The 15,284-nt window shown below is 39.6% G+C and overlaps 1 protein-coding gene across 4 annotated transcripts in view; it reads left to right on the forward strand.

Annotated features, from left to right (window-relative positions):
- LOC6546256 (cyclin-dependent kinase 14) overlaps positions 1 to 15,284 on the forward strand; it is a 96,705-nt gene that overhangs the window by 14,351 nt on the left and 67,070 nt on the right. The window lies entirely within an intron of this gene.

Below are 15,284 nucleotides of genomic sequence, written 5' to 3' on the forward strand. Positions count from 1 at the left end.
CCAAAGGATATAGTGGAGAGAAACTGGCTGCTTTAACAAATAGTCATAAGCAAAGAATTTAAGTTTTCTGAAGTCTGGATAATTGTGATGCCCAATTTGTTAAATTTTTTATAGAGATCCTTTGATGCTTTCAATAAAACAAAAGTTTTAATTATTTCCTTGCCCCCAAATCACTTCCTTTCATCATTGGCTAGTCTATTAAATTTCCATTATTATTACAAAGAACTTCCATTCCCAGGACATCTTCGCCCCTCCTTATCACCATTTCCATCTAATGTCGGGCCAGGACAATTATTAATTTTAATAAACCTGCTGAGCGTTTCCTGTCCTTGTCCTTCCCCTCGAACTTCCAGCTAATGATGTAATTTTTCTTCAGTTAACTAATTGAATACATTTGCGTAAGAGGGGCGATGGGGGGCGTGGCAAGGTGGCTGAAACACATGGCAGTCCCCGCACAAAATGGCAACAAAGATTGTTAATAATGGCAAACAAGCGAAGCTACTGAAGTTTCTACTCCGGCCCTGCCACTTGAGCATTGACAGGCGAATTTCCCTGCATCTTCAGATGCCAACCCACTTTTCCAGCCCCTCCCACTCCATTTTCCACCTCTCCGCCGCGAAGAAGAAGTTAATTTGCAGCGACTGGCACGCAAAATCGAGCATGGGAAGTGGGAAAAAGCTTCTGCTTTTTCGGGTGGTCGGAAGGGGTATGGAAAAGTTTGGGGATGTGGCGGTAGGGAGCGAGGGAAGACCAAGACGAAGACGAGCACACAAAACGACATTCCGCGGCAATCAAAGGGGGGTTGGTTGGGCGGAAAAACAGGGTCGGAAAAGCGGGAGAACGCATTACAAATTCCATTACTTTGAGCAGCGAACATGACCTGATTTTTATGTATATGTATGCGTGTCGGTGTCTGCCGGTAAGTGTATATGTGTGCGTGTGTATCTATGTGAGGGCGGGTGGCGATGCTGCGGGAAGAAATTAGGCAGGCCAAGAACAGAAGAAATCACGAAGATGCCAACAGTCTGCTGGAGTTGCCCATTAAAAAGAAAAATCTGTATAAAAAAAAGAAGTAAATAATATATAAAACCTATTACTTTTAGAAATTTGAAAGTCAGCTTAGTTTCCACGAAAATTCCAAAGTCACGCCTTAATTTTCCTACAAAAATTAATTACAAATGCTATGAACATGACTTACATTAAATTATTTATTTTCTGTTGTCATTTCAGAGCTTGTAATTAATTTTTTAATATGTTGCCTGCTTTTCTCTCACTGTGTTGTGTGCCGTCATGTGTGCGTGCGTGCATATATGAGCCACGTTTTGGCCAGAACCTCCAGATATCCCCTCCCTTTGCCCCTCACGCCTGCATCCCCTTTCTTGGCCACTTGTCGAGTCACGTAGCAAAAAGTTTTAAGCATTGGCACTTGCGACGTGCAATGGTTTTTCCCCTACTCCTCCTCTTCCTTTTCCCACCACTACCACCCACTTTCCACCTCGCCAGTTAGACAGCTTCCGCCCCCACATCCCGTCCCTCTTTTGGCCATATTTGGCTATCACAGGGCAATAAATTAACAGAAATGAATGGATATGGGCTGGGGGCATCAGTAGAGTGGCCTACACACAACTCAATCTAAACGCCTCCTTTTTCCTTGAGTTTTTATGTGTGGCAAGTGTATCGTAGGCTTTAAAGGGAAGAGCGCCTCTTGGGGAAGAAGGGATGGTTTTTTGGGTGGAGTGCTGCAAAGTGCAGTGGGTTATTGGCGCACTTTTATTACCAGAAAAATTGCTTGTCGCACGATTCTCTCACTTCTCGTGCTTCATTTGGTCCTGCCCTCCGTTTTTCCACTTTTTTATACACAAAGAAAAACACTCATTATCTGGAAAGAAATTATACATATTAATTAAAAAATGTACACACAGTTAAAAAAAATACGTAATAGTTTTAAAATAGATATTAGAATTCTTCGTAGGGAGATACCATAATTAACCTTTGTAAGTGCTTGTTTAAAATACTTTTTTCTCTGTATAGTCGCTTTCGCTTTACTCCTTTGCAGGACATTTTACACAATGAAAGTGTCACAAGTTGGATGGGCGTGTAGCCTAGGGGCATTTTTGGGTTGGCTGGTTCAAAGTGCACTTTATTCAATTAAAAAGTATCGAGAGGGGCAAAAGAGGAGCGGAGGACTAAAAGAGGAGGTCATGGAAGCCGTCCGGCATGTAAAATGTTGTAAATGTTTGCCCAAGGCAAATTGTCCAACCAATTATGATTGCCAAGCCAGGAGAAAGCCGAATGAATGGATGGATGGATGGGCGGATGAATGGGTGGTGTCTTGAGGTTGAGCTGGATGTTGAAGGTTTGGCGGATTGTGGGTCGATTGCGCCAATGCTGAACCAGTGAACTGACACAGTTTTTGCGGCTTAAACACATCACGAACTGAAAGCAGCAGGGCCTGGTTAAATAAATAGGTAATGGGCCAAAGTAATATTTTAACATTGTTTTACGAACGTGAGACAACAATGGACAGATACGAATTCTAAATACAAAGAGCTTAGAACTTGGAACTATAAGGAGAACTTAAAATTAATTCTACTACTACTTTATAAATTTGTACATTGGGTGTCTTTTTTCTTAAGTCATTATGGCACATGACATGATAAGTGCATTGTAAAGCAGTTTTATCTTTCATTTACGACTTCCGATACCGCCTACAAATCTCTCACTTGGCGAGCTTTTGATTTATTTTCGCACTTGCATCACAAGCTTCCCCTAATTTTCACACCATACAGACGTCATATTTCGCCTTTTCTCATGACTCACACAACAGACGCACATAAATAGAAGACTGAACAAATCATGTGAACTATTATGGCAATTTGCAGTTATTAATCAAAAGGCCGTCGCACCCCCGTGCCCGCATTCATCAAATATGCAAAGGCAATGGAATCAGCGTTGCAAGCAGCCGAAACTGGCAGAGATTTACGACCTACTTCCATATGCATGACAGCTGCAAAACGCTGCCAAAGTGACTGACTAACTAACCAAAAACTCCAAGGCACCGAAAGTGCCAGGAGGTGGATGCACTGGTCCACATATGCAAATGTCTGCTCCATAACACTTCGTTCAGCCAGATCCTTTGGCAGCTCCTTTGGCAGCTCCTTTCGCTGCTCCTTTCGCCGCTCCTTTGGCTGCTCCTTTGCCTGCAATTTGCATTACTCATTTCACACTTTGTCTATCAGGTGGAATCGCAGACAGTGTGCAACACCTGCGAGTCCCGAAAAATTGAACACAAAGATAAGAAAGTACAGGGCCAGGGATCTCCCAGTGATGAAAACGCAGACGAAGACGAACGCTCCTTGGGAAAAGACGTTGATGAACGACAGCCTCGTCAGAGGCACAAAATGCAGTCCTTGAGTGCCGAGGCAACATGCAACTCTTACACTCAAAAAATACTGGTTAATAAGATATTTAGCTTTTATCAACACAACCTGTTTTGGAATTCTCTTACAATGGTATAAATATTTCGAGATACAAACCTTTCTTGTAGACTGCTTTTTTACCGCCCTGGGGTAATAAAATACTGCTGGCCAACTAATTTCGTCCGGTGTAGTTTGAAAATGATAGCTGCGAATCGTAGAGGAAGTTATACATATGCTTGATATAAATCTTGAGAGCAACTTTGCCTGTCATGCACAACATGAAACCACTAATTGATGTGAAGGCAGTCGCAGACTTGGAACTCCACTCTCAACACTCGAGATGGAAAACCAAACCGACGACGAACTAAGCCAAAACTGAAGGTTAGCTGCGGAAGGCAGACTTCTGCAAGTCGTGTTGCATGACTAAACTTGGGCTGCCTTTTCATTATTAATCAACTGCGAAATTTTCACAGTTAACAGTAGCAGTTGCAGCTTCAGTTACTCACTGTCATGTCAATACTAATTAGGGTTAAGTAATTTAAATCTTGTTCCGTAATAAAAGGCTTGCAACGCCCGAAGCAAACTTCTGGAATTCGAAAAGGAAATGCATTGAAATGCGTGTATAAAAATTAAACAGCAGCATTTTCAATTAATTGAGGGGTTAATTCAATCACTGCAGGTTTAATGAGTTGTAACAGATTTCTTGTAACTTGTTACCTTAATTATGAGTACTTTAAAAGTTTTGCTTGCATAAAAAGCAAAGCAGATTTTAATATTATGTGTTCACATTATTTGAAAATACTTAAAATTTTTCTTTTTGCTATTGCAGGTAAGTTCTCAATCCCCTGGCGAAACTGAACCACTCATCTGTCTTGAATATACCAACCGCTGGTAAGCCTTTCGAGTCCATTGCCAAGGACAAACATGCTCGGAAACACGAGACCAAACTCGCCATAAAATAGTTGGCCATAACCGCCATATAGACCAGGCAACAAACCCATTAGTCTGTCCCATTTATAACCCACCAAAATGCCGTTCGTCGTTCGTCTGCGCTCTTTCTATACCATTAAAAAAGGAAAACTTTCATTATGACATTTTATTGTCCTAGTTGCCATTTGCGCTGCTCATTGTGGCTGATTCTCTGGCTGTTGTTGCCAGGAGACAATGACAATGATGATGGGCAGGCGAATCGGGATTCCCAGCATCCGCAGCAACGTCGGTCGAGATGAGAAAAGGCCAAAATGAAAGGGGAGTTCTGCCAGGACCTCACCAACAACCAAATGGTGTAACTGCTGCCGGTTCGCTTGTGCTAGTTGTTGTTCATTCAGACCATGTCACCAAACACCAACCAGAGAAAAGTAGCTGTTGGTGGCTGCACAGAGAAAAAATACACATAAGAACTTAACAATTTTTAATAGGTTAGTAATCAGAAAACTTCTCCTCTTTAGAGCTGGATTTTATTGGCAGCAAATGTTATGTCGTAGAATGAATTTCTTACCGTGCACTTGACATTCGAGTTTCTCAACCTACACTTTACTTTTCTATTCTCTACTCTCTGGTTTTTATTCGCCTGTTCTATATTTGTTTCGGTTTGCTGTTCTCTTGATGTCCCGACAATGGCGTTGATAATTATTATTACTTTTATTATGTAACTTTAATGCTAGTTCGGGGACTCGTCTCGTCTAAAGCGACCTTAGAGAGGGAAAAATATGAGGAAACGAGAAGGTCCAAGCTAGCTTATCCATTTGCTTAAAGTGTAATACAACACGAGAATTTTTGAGACAAGTTGGTTTGCTAATTAGAAGATTTAGCTCAACAAAGGATATAAAAGAGACAGACTAATTCAATATGAGTTTTGTAACACTGAAAGACCATTAAGAGACACCAGATTTTTGCACAATTAATTTGGATTACTTCCTTAGAGATTTATAAAAAGTGGAAACATTAAAACATTTTCTTTAATTTTTATTTATTTTTTATGAAAGAGTTTGCAATAATTCTTTCCAGACATTGTTAATTCGCTGTTGACTTTACCTTTTTCCTTGTTCAGATCAAAGTTTTTATATTTGCCTTTCCGTATAAACTTTTTGCTCAGTCGAAAGCAGATTCAGCGATCCCACAAAACAAATCTTCAGCAGACCCAAAGAAGTTGTGGAACTTCACTTGTTTAAAGAAAATAAGAAAAACTTCTTAAGAATATTTCCCCAACTCTCCCAGTCTCAATTTCTTCTTTTATGCCTTCAGCTTAATTAAATAAAATGCAATTTAAAACCGTTCATTGTGCAATCGCTGCCTTTTCTCGAAGGAACAAAGACCCCATTCCCATTTTCACTGCCCCCCTAACAACCTGAAAAACAACACCCATGACGTGGGGAACACGTAGACGAACAAGCGATGTAGGCACCTCTAAGGATGCAATGTAAACTGGTAGTTAAGGGGTCGAATAGACGGGGAGGGGTAACATGAGAGAAGGAAGTGGTTTTACTTAAGACTAACTTATAGGAACATATACGATTTGAAGGAAAATTTACAACAAAAATAATGGCTTTTAATTTTAGTATTTTACAACATTTTATCGACAGTTTTGCTGTATCAAATATTTTGTATTATATCGCTTGGGTATTTAAAAGTTTAAATTAAATTCATTTTAAGGACTAGCAAGGGTTTAATACCTCCTAGTACTGTGCCAGAAGCCAAACGCTCACATATGAGCATATTATAACGACGCCTGCCAAATGCCACGCCCACCCTTCACCTCCCTTCGCCCACTTTTCCATGTCTGCGCCTTGCGTCTTAAGCAACTTGCGCGGTCGTTTAACTTTGTGCGGTGGCGATTAAATTTCCAAGTTCTTGGACTCCAACTCATCCCGCCTTTGTGCCCCATTCCTGCCCCCTCTGCCCACTCTGCCACCCGATTTTCCTGCTTGAGCAATCTTACTGCCTCTTATCATGTGTTGACTATACGGCGAAGAAAAGTATAAGTGGGCATAAGTAGGCGAAGAATGCAGGAATGAAGGCGAAGAAGAATTGCACTAAGCGCATTAATTGAATTGTAATTGCCGACACTGTACCTCGCTTTTCCGCCAACCACCCACCCACCTTGCCACCCATTTTCCGCTCGTCCATCAGCCAGCTAGAGCACAGTATTCCTGTTGTTGTGTCACCGATTTGGGAGTTTGGAATTGGAAGCGGAATGAGAATCGCGGGCAGCCTCCAATCAACTGGTTTACCCACATACATAGTGATTTCCAGCTGCGCCAGCTTCCTCACTTTTCCCACCCATTTTCCGCCCGTTCCTTGCCGCATTTCCCTGCCCGCCCGCCGAGCTGCGAGTTTTCCAAGCTGTGTGCCAGCAGTTACCAACAGCAGCAGCATGCCAGGCATTTGGCCAATGCAGTCGCTGATTTGTGACTTCCAGGGTAGCTGCATTTTGTGGGGAGTAACATCAGTGGGGGGAGGGGTTGGCGATTTACAAAAAAGAAGTACAGATATTGAATTTATGTGCAGCCAGAGGTGCCACAAATAATTTATTTCGCACTTTTAAATCTTATCTTAAATAAATTGTCAGTGGAAATGCCGCAATGGATTTAGTTACACAAGAAATCCTTACATACAGTTCAACAATAGTTCAATATTAAATTTCTTTCTTGCTTACAAAAAAGTGGGCTCTTAAAAATATTCTTTGAACTTATGAAAAATTTCATGTAGTGTTACTGAAAATCTATCATCATCTAAAGAAAATTCTTTGAACTTCATCAAAGACTCCCAATAAATTTGTGACCCTTTGGCTTCTCGCACTTACCTATGCATACAGGGTATCTAATGGTCACATAAATCTCAATTTCAATTGTGCATTCCAAACACTTCGTGTTGTTCTTCTCGTTGTTGTGTTTATTTTTGTTGTTCTCGCCGTTGTTGTTTCGGTTCGGTTCTCAGTTCTCCGTTGTCGGTTGTTTGGTTCGTTTTGTGTGTCTGTGTGTTGGTTTACTTTGGTTGGCTTGGGCTTGTGTGGCATGCAACATTGGCTGGGCCGTACAACACCCAATCCCCCAATCCCCGATCCCCCTGCTGTCACTCTCGTTTTACTGGCTTAAAGGACGCTGAAGGTGAACAACTGCAACTGAAACCGGTTCTCCATTCACCACTCCTCCCCCCGGGTGAAGTAACTTTGGGCAGCAGGCAAACAAAATGTTTGCAGTTGCATTCACTGATTAGAACGTGTGGCAAGTTAAGCAGTTTCCCTCCTCTTCGTCATTCCGCCCCGCTTTCCTGCCACAGACAGCTTACATAAATTCACGTCACTCATACGCCACGTGGGCTCAGTTCGGTATCGCACACATAAAGTGTTGGCCAGTTGGGGTTGTCTTGTTCTCGCTATGCCAACTGCTTGGGGCTTCTCTTCAGCGGGGAAAGAACATTTAATATTTATAGAAGGAAACTATAACTGCTGGTATAAGTAATAAGTAAACTCTAATATTGCGCAGATACTTTTTAGTAACCATTTCAAAATCAGTAAAGGCAGTGTTTTTTTTCAAGAAGGTTTAGTCAACTGTGAGTAATTTCTTTCTGTGTAATTCCTTTCTTGCATTGTTTTTTCAGAAACATTTCCCTGCACTTCCTTTTGCTATATCAATTTTCCCCTTTGCTTCAATCAATTTATGACCTGCAACTTGCACGACTGCCGCCATTTGCCACATTACTCACGCAGTTTTATTGGCCTTTTCAATGGCCACGCCCCCCGTTGCCCACCGCCCACCGCCCAGCTCCCAGCGCTTAAGCCATTTAACCCTTTTGTGCATTGCGAAGCGTTTTAATTTGCTCACCGCCTGCGAGCAGGATTGCCATGGTGGCATGTCCTGTTTTTATTTCCCTTCTCTACAGGTTTTTTCACTCCTGAATGGCCAGATAAAATTTCCTGCTCTGCATAAAGGAAAATGAAGAACTATTTACGTTCATCATCTTCGGTTGCTTAATTAACTTCTGACAAACGAACTGCCTGCTAAATGAATTTAAGTGCCATACTCAAAGAAAATCAATGCCTTTGCATGGATGACATCACCTCAATGTTTGCTTTGCAATTAACCTGAAATAACTTAATTAAATTTCAGCTAAAACATTTGCTCGGGAAGCTTAATCAACCCGAAAACTCAATAACAATGAAACTATGTGAACTCCCGCTGTTTGAAATCATTCAACTTCCCTTCCCACGAAAACTGATGATTTGTTGGGGCTTTGTTCTCGCATCTCCATTAATCAAAATAAAACGACAAAGCAAAGCAAACACACTAGATATTCCGAGAAATTTGTGTTTTAAGACCATTTGTTTTAATCTGCAGCAAGTTCCAATTAAAAGTAGAAATATGGGAGTGTTGCGTTTGAGGCTAATAAATTGCATAACTCCAGAAATATATATTTTTTGCACTCGGCCAAGTTTTGTGTTAGCCGAGCTGAAAGAACGAACAAAAAGCCAACTGCAGTTCTGCCCTCTCCCAGAAAAGCCAAAAAATCCAAAAACAAAAAAGATTTGTGAGCCGCAAAAGTTGCATCTTCAATCGCAAAATAAACAGAATGCTAAATGGAAAATGTTTGAAGACGAGAGCGAAAAGGGTAGATAGTTAAAAAGGAAGTTCATTTCCTTGGAAGGACTTTGACTTAACTCTCCGGCCAAGCTCTTTTGTCTAATTATGCAAATTTTAAAGGGAACTACTCTTTACACTAGTCTGCAAGACAAGCCAGCTCCATAAAGTTGGACGTCAAATTGGTTTGCCAAAATTATGTTTGCAGATCTTTGCAGGCAATTAAATTATATAGAAAATTTACAACTAAAAAATCTCTTTTAAACTTTGCTTGCGTGTCTAATAAAATTATACAATATTTGGCCAAAGTTTTGCTTTTATATTTTGCAACCAAAAAGTGTGAACTAATTAGTTTTTAGTCAATTTGTATGGAAATGAATTTTATGTAAATTGCGCTGTGTGATTTCCATCTAAATAAAAGGGATACTGTGAAAATATTGTTGTGGATATTCAATCAAAGAGTACTTTGCCCTCAAATTGTTTACTGCATCATTATACCCGTTACTCGTAGAGTAGGGGTATACTAGATTCGTTGAAAGTATGTTACACCCAGAAGGAAGTGTTTCCGGCCATATAAAGTATATATATTCTTGATCAGGATCAATAGCCGAGTCGATCAAGTCTGTCCGTATGAATGCCATGACCTTGACCTTTAATTTTTTTGTAGTTTTTTTGATGTAGAAATTCAAAAAATATAAGAAATGTCCTAAGGCTGAATTTCTAAACTCCATATCTCAACTTATTTTAATCGGATTTTGAAGTGGCATACCTCTAAATGTTTCTGGCACAATTCTCTAAAAAACTGCATTAAAATTTAAAAATTTATTTTTTTTTAATTTTTTTGTAGTTTTTTTGATGTAGAAATTCAAAAAATATAAGAAATGTCCTAAGGCTGAAGTTCTAAACTCCATATCTCAACTTATTTTAATCGGATTTTGAAGTGGCATACCTCTAAATGTTTCTGGCGAAATTCTTTACAAAACTGCATTCAAATTTGGAAATTTATTTTTTTTCAATTTTTTTGTCATTTTTTTGATGTATGATTGTACAAATTCAAAAAAATTAAAAAATGTCCCAAGGCTGAAGTTCTAAACTCCATAACTCAACTTATATTAATCGGATTTTGAAGTGGCATACCTCTAAATGTTTCTGGCGCAATTCTCTAAAGAACTGCATTCAAATTTAGAAATTTATTTTTTTAACATTTTTTTGTAATTTTTCTTATGGAATATAAGAAGGAATATAAGAAATGTCCTAAGACTGAAGTTCTCAACTACATAACTCAACTTATCTTATTCGGATTTTGAAGTGGCATACCTCTAAATGTTTCTGGCGCAATTCCCTAAAAAACTGCATTCAAATTGAGAAATTTATTTTTTTTAACTTTTTTTTTGTAATTTTTCTTATGTAGAAATTCAAGGAATATAAGAAATGTCCTAAGGCTGAAGTTCTAAACTCCATAACTCAAGTTATCTTGCTCGGACTTTGAAGTGGCGTACCTCTAAATGTTTCTGGCGTTATTCTCTAAAAATGTGCATTCAAATTTAGAAAATTTTTTTTTTTAAATTTTTTTATAATTTTTTGATGGTTTGATGTTGTAGAAATTCAAAAAATAAAAAAATGTCCCAAGGCTTAAATTCTAACTCCATAACTCAACCTATCTTAGTCGGATTTTGAAGTGGCATACCTCTAAATGTTTCTGGCTTGTTTCACACTTTTAAAATATTTGTAAGTTTTTTTTTTCATGTTATTATTTTTTCTCCAATTTCTACCGTTATTCCAGAAAATTCTCATTTGCACTTCCACTAGTTGAGTAACGGGTATCTAATAGTCGGGGAACTCGAATATAGCATTCTATCTTGTTTTATATATATGAAATTAGCTCGCCATTCAAACACTTGAGACATTCATCAAGTAGTTCCCCCCATTTTTCATATATTTAATTCCACTCAAATTAGTTTTGTGCAAATGAAACTATCTGTCGGATTGCGGGCAATTAAAGCACTTGAGACATTTGCCACTTTCCACGGCAAATGATTTCCTTTTTCCCCATTTTATTCCAATTCGATTCGCTGCAGAAATCGCACATGTGAGGTTCTTCCTCCTATTTTCTTTTTTTTTTCATCACCGATTTTTCAGATGCGATTTTCCCTCGTTTCTGGCCTCCATTAAATGCTTGTGCGTGCTGTTTGTTTGCTTTAATTTTATTTTCTTTTTGGCCATAGCTGTAAATTGGTTCTCACTCTGCTCGCGGCAAAAAAAGAAAAAAACACAAAAATATCAGCCAAGTTGATGACTCAAAATGTTTATAGACCTTTTTAGTGGAAGCGAAACCGTTTTGCATTTTATGCTATTTTTCGTTTGTTTTTTCATTTCAGCTGCTTCTTTTTCAATTGCAATAAAGTGCAGAGCAGAATTGAATGAAAGTGAGACCGGAAGTTTGTGCTTCGCTCATTGTTGATTGCCTGAATATGTGGAGGGGCAATCTCGCATATGAGTAGGATGGGCCATAGGGAACTTGGTGGGGATTTGCAGCAGGGGCAGTTCATGGTCGATTGCTTTACTCAAGAGGGAAATGTTGGGGACTGAATGTTGGGGGCGAATCACAGGAATCGCGGGCAGGAAATCAATGTGCCGGCTATATGGCGTATTCAGAATGTTATGACATTATAAACTGACTTTGGCGAGGGGAATTTTAATTATCCTTGCGATTGAGTTACTTGGGCTTTTATGATCTGTGGAGGAGTTTTGATTTTATGGGTTCTGCGAAGTGTGTGAAGTTTTCAACTATTACAGAGTGGATATTAACACTAAATTTTTAAAAAGTAAATAGTATAGTAAATATAGTACCAATATTTATTTATTCCGTTTGCTATTAATTTGTATAGCCTCTGCTAAAACACATTTATTTAATTAAAGTTGTAACTACTTTTTAAAACCTTTTGGTTTATGTTTGCATATTTTGCAGGCCAATGCGATGCCTTTAATTGGTTTATACATTTCTCGCACACATTGAAATCCGATTTAATGCCCTCAGCCGAAACTCAGCACAGGAAATTGTCAATTTCCCTTCTCGTTTCTCGCAAAACCATAACTAAACCACGACAAACACAAGCCAACATTATTTAGCATATTTATTTGGCTGACATAAACATGAATTATTATTGCGGTTTTCTCGGGAAGAGTCGGTGGCCGGTCAACTTTGTCCACAACTTTTTGGTCCTTAATCCATCTCATTAGCAAATATGTTTGCATATATGTATTGAGGCTAGCGAAAAAAGAAAAAAAAGTTAAAGCTGAACGTGTGGAAAATTGCAGCTCATCGTGTCCTCCACAAATCCTGTGGAAAGAGGATTACGAGGGAGGTAATTGCATTTGAGTGCCTCCCTCTTTTCTGGGCTGTGGCCCAATTTCTCAGTTATTTGTAGTTATTTAAGCTTATTGATTTTATGGGGCCCATACACATTAAGCAGGAAAGCAGAACGAGCGTCAGGGAAAATTGGGGCAAACATTTTGCAAATGTTTTCATTAGCCCAACTTTGATTACATGCTAAGTTCGCCCGAATAAACTTTCGCCAGCATTTATTATTTAAATGATTTTATGGGCGGCTTCCACATGTGTTGCTAAAAGAGGGTTCTTTCGGTCCACGATTGATGGTTAGTCACTTCAAAAGTCAATTAAGTTGGATGGTCCATTTGCCCCGCCCCCGACACACACACACATGCGCCCCCTAACCCGAATTGATTGCCCAGTTTGGATCATCGAAGGAGTTTATTTTTCTAGTGCCCTAATCCGTTTCGTTTTCGAATAAAATTCATTTCGAATGCTGGAAGTTTTTGCAGCATGACGGAAAGTGTGGAAGGACACGTCGTTATCCATTAAATTTACCTACGCAAAGTAAGAAATAAAATGTCAACTAAAACAACAAGGGAAAAGAAGATTTACTTCTTGTTGAGTTACGCCAGTTGAAAAGTAGGAAAAGTAGGGAGCAAAGCTGTCTAAGAACACGCATATGCACTGAACAAAATTATAAAAAATAATAATAAGATGTATTTAAATTCAAATCAAATATGTATATGATTTTAAGCGTGATCCAGCCAGTTTTCTGTTGTAAATCCTTTGCAAATGCTTCAAATTGAACTTAATATAGAAGCGCTCCCCCCAATTTAGAGTTCATTTCCTCAGTGCGTCGAAACTTTTTCGCCTTTCCAGTTCACAGAGTACACAATAAAAAGCAGAATAAACTGGTAGCTGGCAGCATGAATCGGTTAACTCGACGTATGCGTAACTTCTAAGGACCCACACCGGAGGACCCTCACGTGCCATTGCAGCACTGGAGATAAAAAGCAAAAGTTAAAACCATTTCACACGCAATTTTTAGCCTACTGTTGTTTGCTCAGCCGGTGACTGTTGCTCCTGCTCCGCCTTTTGGTCACCTGGGGGAAAAGTCGGTGGGAAATTGTAGAGGCAGGGGCCATTTTCCTGGGAAAAATCGAGGATTTCTCGCCGGGGGAGTGCGTGTCTCGTCGGCCTAAACAAATGCAACACTTTCGGGGCCCAAACAACAAGGAGAGCACCATGACTACAAAATTTATTTTCCCCTCGCATGGCAGCCACAAAAGTTTTTCCAGGTGCGGTTTTTGCGGTACGGTTTTTTAGGCCTCCGGGCGATCGAAATGCAAATTAGCCCGGTTTCGGGTAATTGAAATGGACGGCGGGGAGGAGAGGTCCTGCGTGAAAAGTCAACTTGCTGGAAATGATTGATATTTTTTGCGGCAAACTCATGATAAGGGTTCGTGCGTCGAGGGTGTGAAAAATGGCTAGCCGCCATGTTTACAAGACTTTCGATGTGCTTTCGTGAAAAAAGTATTGCGAAATGAAAAATAAGTATACATAGGTGTCCAACAAGAGGACTAGGATCAGAACAAATTTATTATTTATTTATTTTCATTTATTCACAATTTAATAATACGTATTTTAATGCAAACGTGATAAGCTCGCAATTCAAAAACCTAACCTATCCTTAAGTCGACGATATGGTTTTAGAATTTTTGCAAAACGCATTAAACATATGTTACCTTTTTTTATTGCCAACAAAACCCAATAAACCGAGGGCTAAACCTAATCAAATTTTTGTTGGTGGGGAATTCGAGTTCTTACTTAGCTCCTGTTATGCCGGAAACCCGCTCGCTGGGGAATTGTCCAGAGAAATGGAGAAAGGAAGCGAAAAAGAGGGGGTGAGAGCGTGAGAATGCCTCTCTTTCGGGGAGACCTCGGTGATATTCCCAGGCTTTTAATAACTGAACAAGCCGCTCATTAATAATTTAAAATAGAGCACCAAAATATGCGATGTGACCTCTCTTTCCCGTCCCTCTGTCCTATCGCTCTCCCTCTCACTCTTGCATCGGAGTGGTGAAAATGCTGTGGATGTCAAGTTATTTGAGAGAATTTTATTCTCTCATTCGTTTGTTGCGTGGCCACATTCCTTCATCGGATACTCGTTTTCTCCGTTTCTCTGTTGTGGATGCCTTTGCACGCGCCTCTCCCTCTCTTTCTCTGGGCACATCCCCCTCTCTTTCGCCCCGCGTAGCCCCATCTCCCTCTGCTTGGCCGATGATTCATGCTTTCTGCCCACTGCTGCATTAAACAATGGTTTCTTAAATTATTTATTTTCGCCAACACTTCCTCATGGCAGCAACATCAGCATTTATCTCTTTCTGCTCTTTGTTTCTTTTTCTGTTATGTTTTGTTTTCTTTATTTTATTCTGTTTACTTTTTGGTTTTGTTGTGCTTTGTTTGGGCTGCTGAATGGGCAGAATAAAAAACATGCTAGTTTTTATTTTGATTTAGCAACTTTTTAAAAGCAATAAACGCGTACTTTAGATTTAGACGAGTTATATGTTCTTTTTTTATAGTAGTATTCAACTATTGGAAATTTTTAAAGTTATTGTATTGGACCCTACAGGTATTTGCAATTTATTATTTGAACGATTTTCTTATACCATTTTTTTCCGGTGCACCTTTGGCTCTGATTCTTGCTACTCTGTATTAGTTGTGACGTAAGCCGAAACGCAAAGCTCGTCTTCAGCTGTTCAAACTTTGCCGGCTGCGCATTTCTGTGTATTTTCCTCTTTTTGGCCTGAATGAATTTTCATAGTAGCGCAAATAGCCGTGGAAAATCCACCACGACGTCGCTGCCGGCGTCGCAGCTGCTGCAGTTGCTGCAGCCATGTTGCTGCCGTGCATTTGCTGCAATGTTGCCGTTGTGTTGCTATGATGTTGCTAGCG

This window comes from Drosophila erecta, unplaced genomic scaffold, assembly GCF_003286155.1.
Source record: "Drosophila erecta strain 14021-0224.00,06,07 unplaced genomic scaffold, DereRS2 tig00000021-arrow-pilon, whole genome shotgun sequence".
Classification (NCBI taxonomy): Eukaryota; Metazoa; Arthropoda; class Insecta; order Diptera; family Drosophilidae; genus Drosophila; species Drosophila erecta.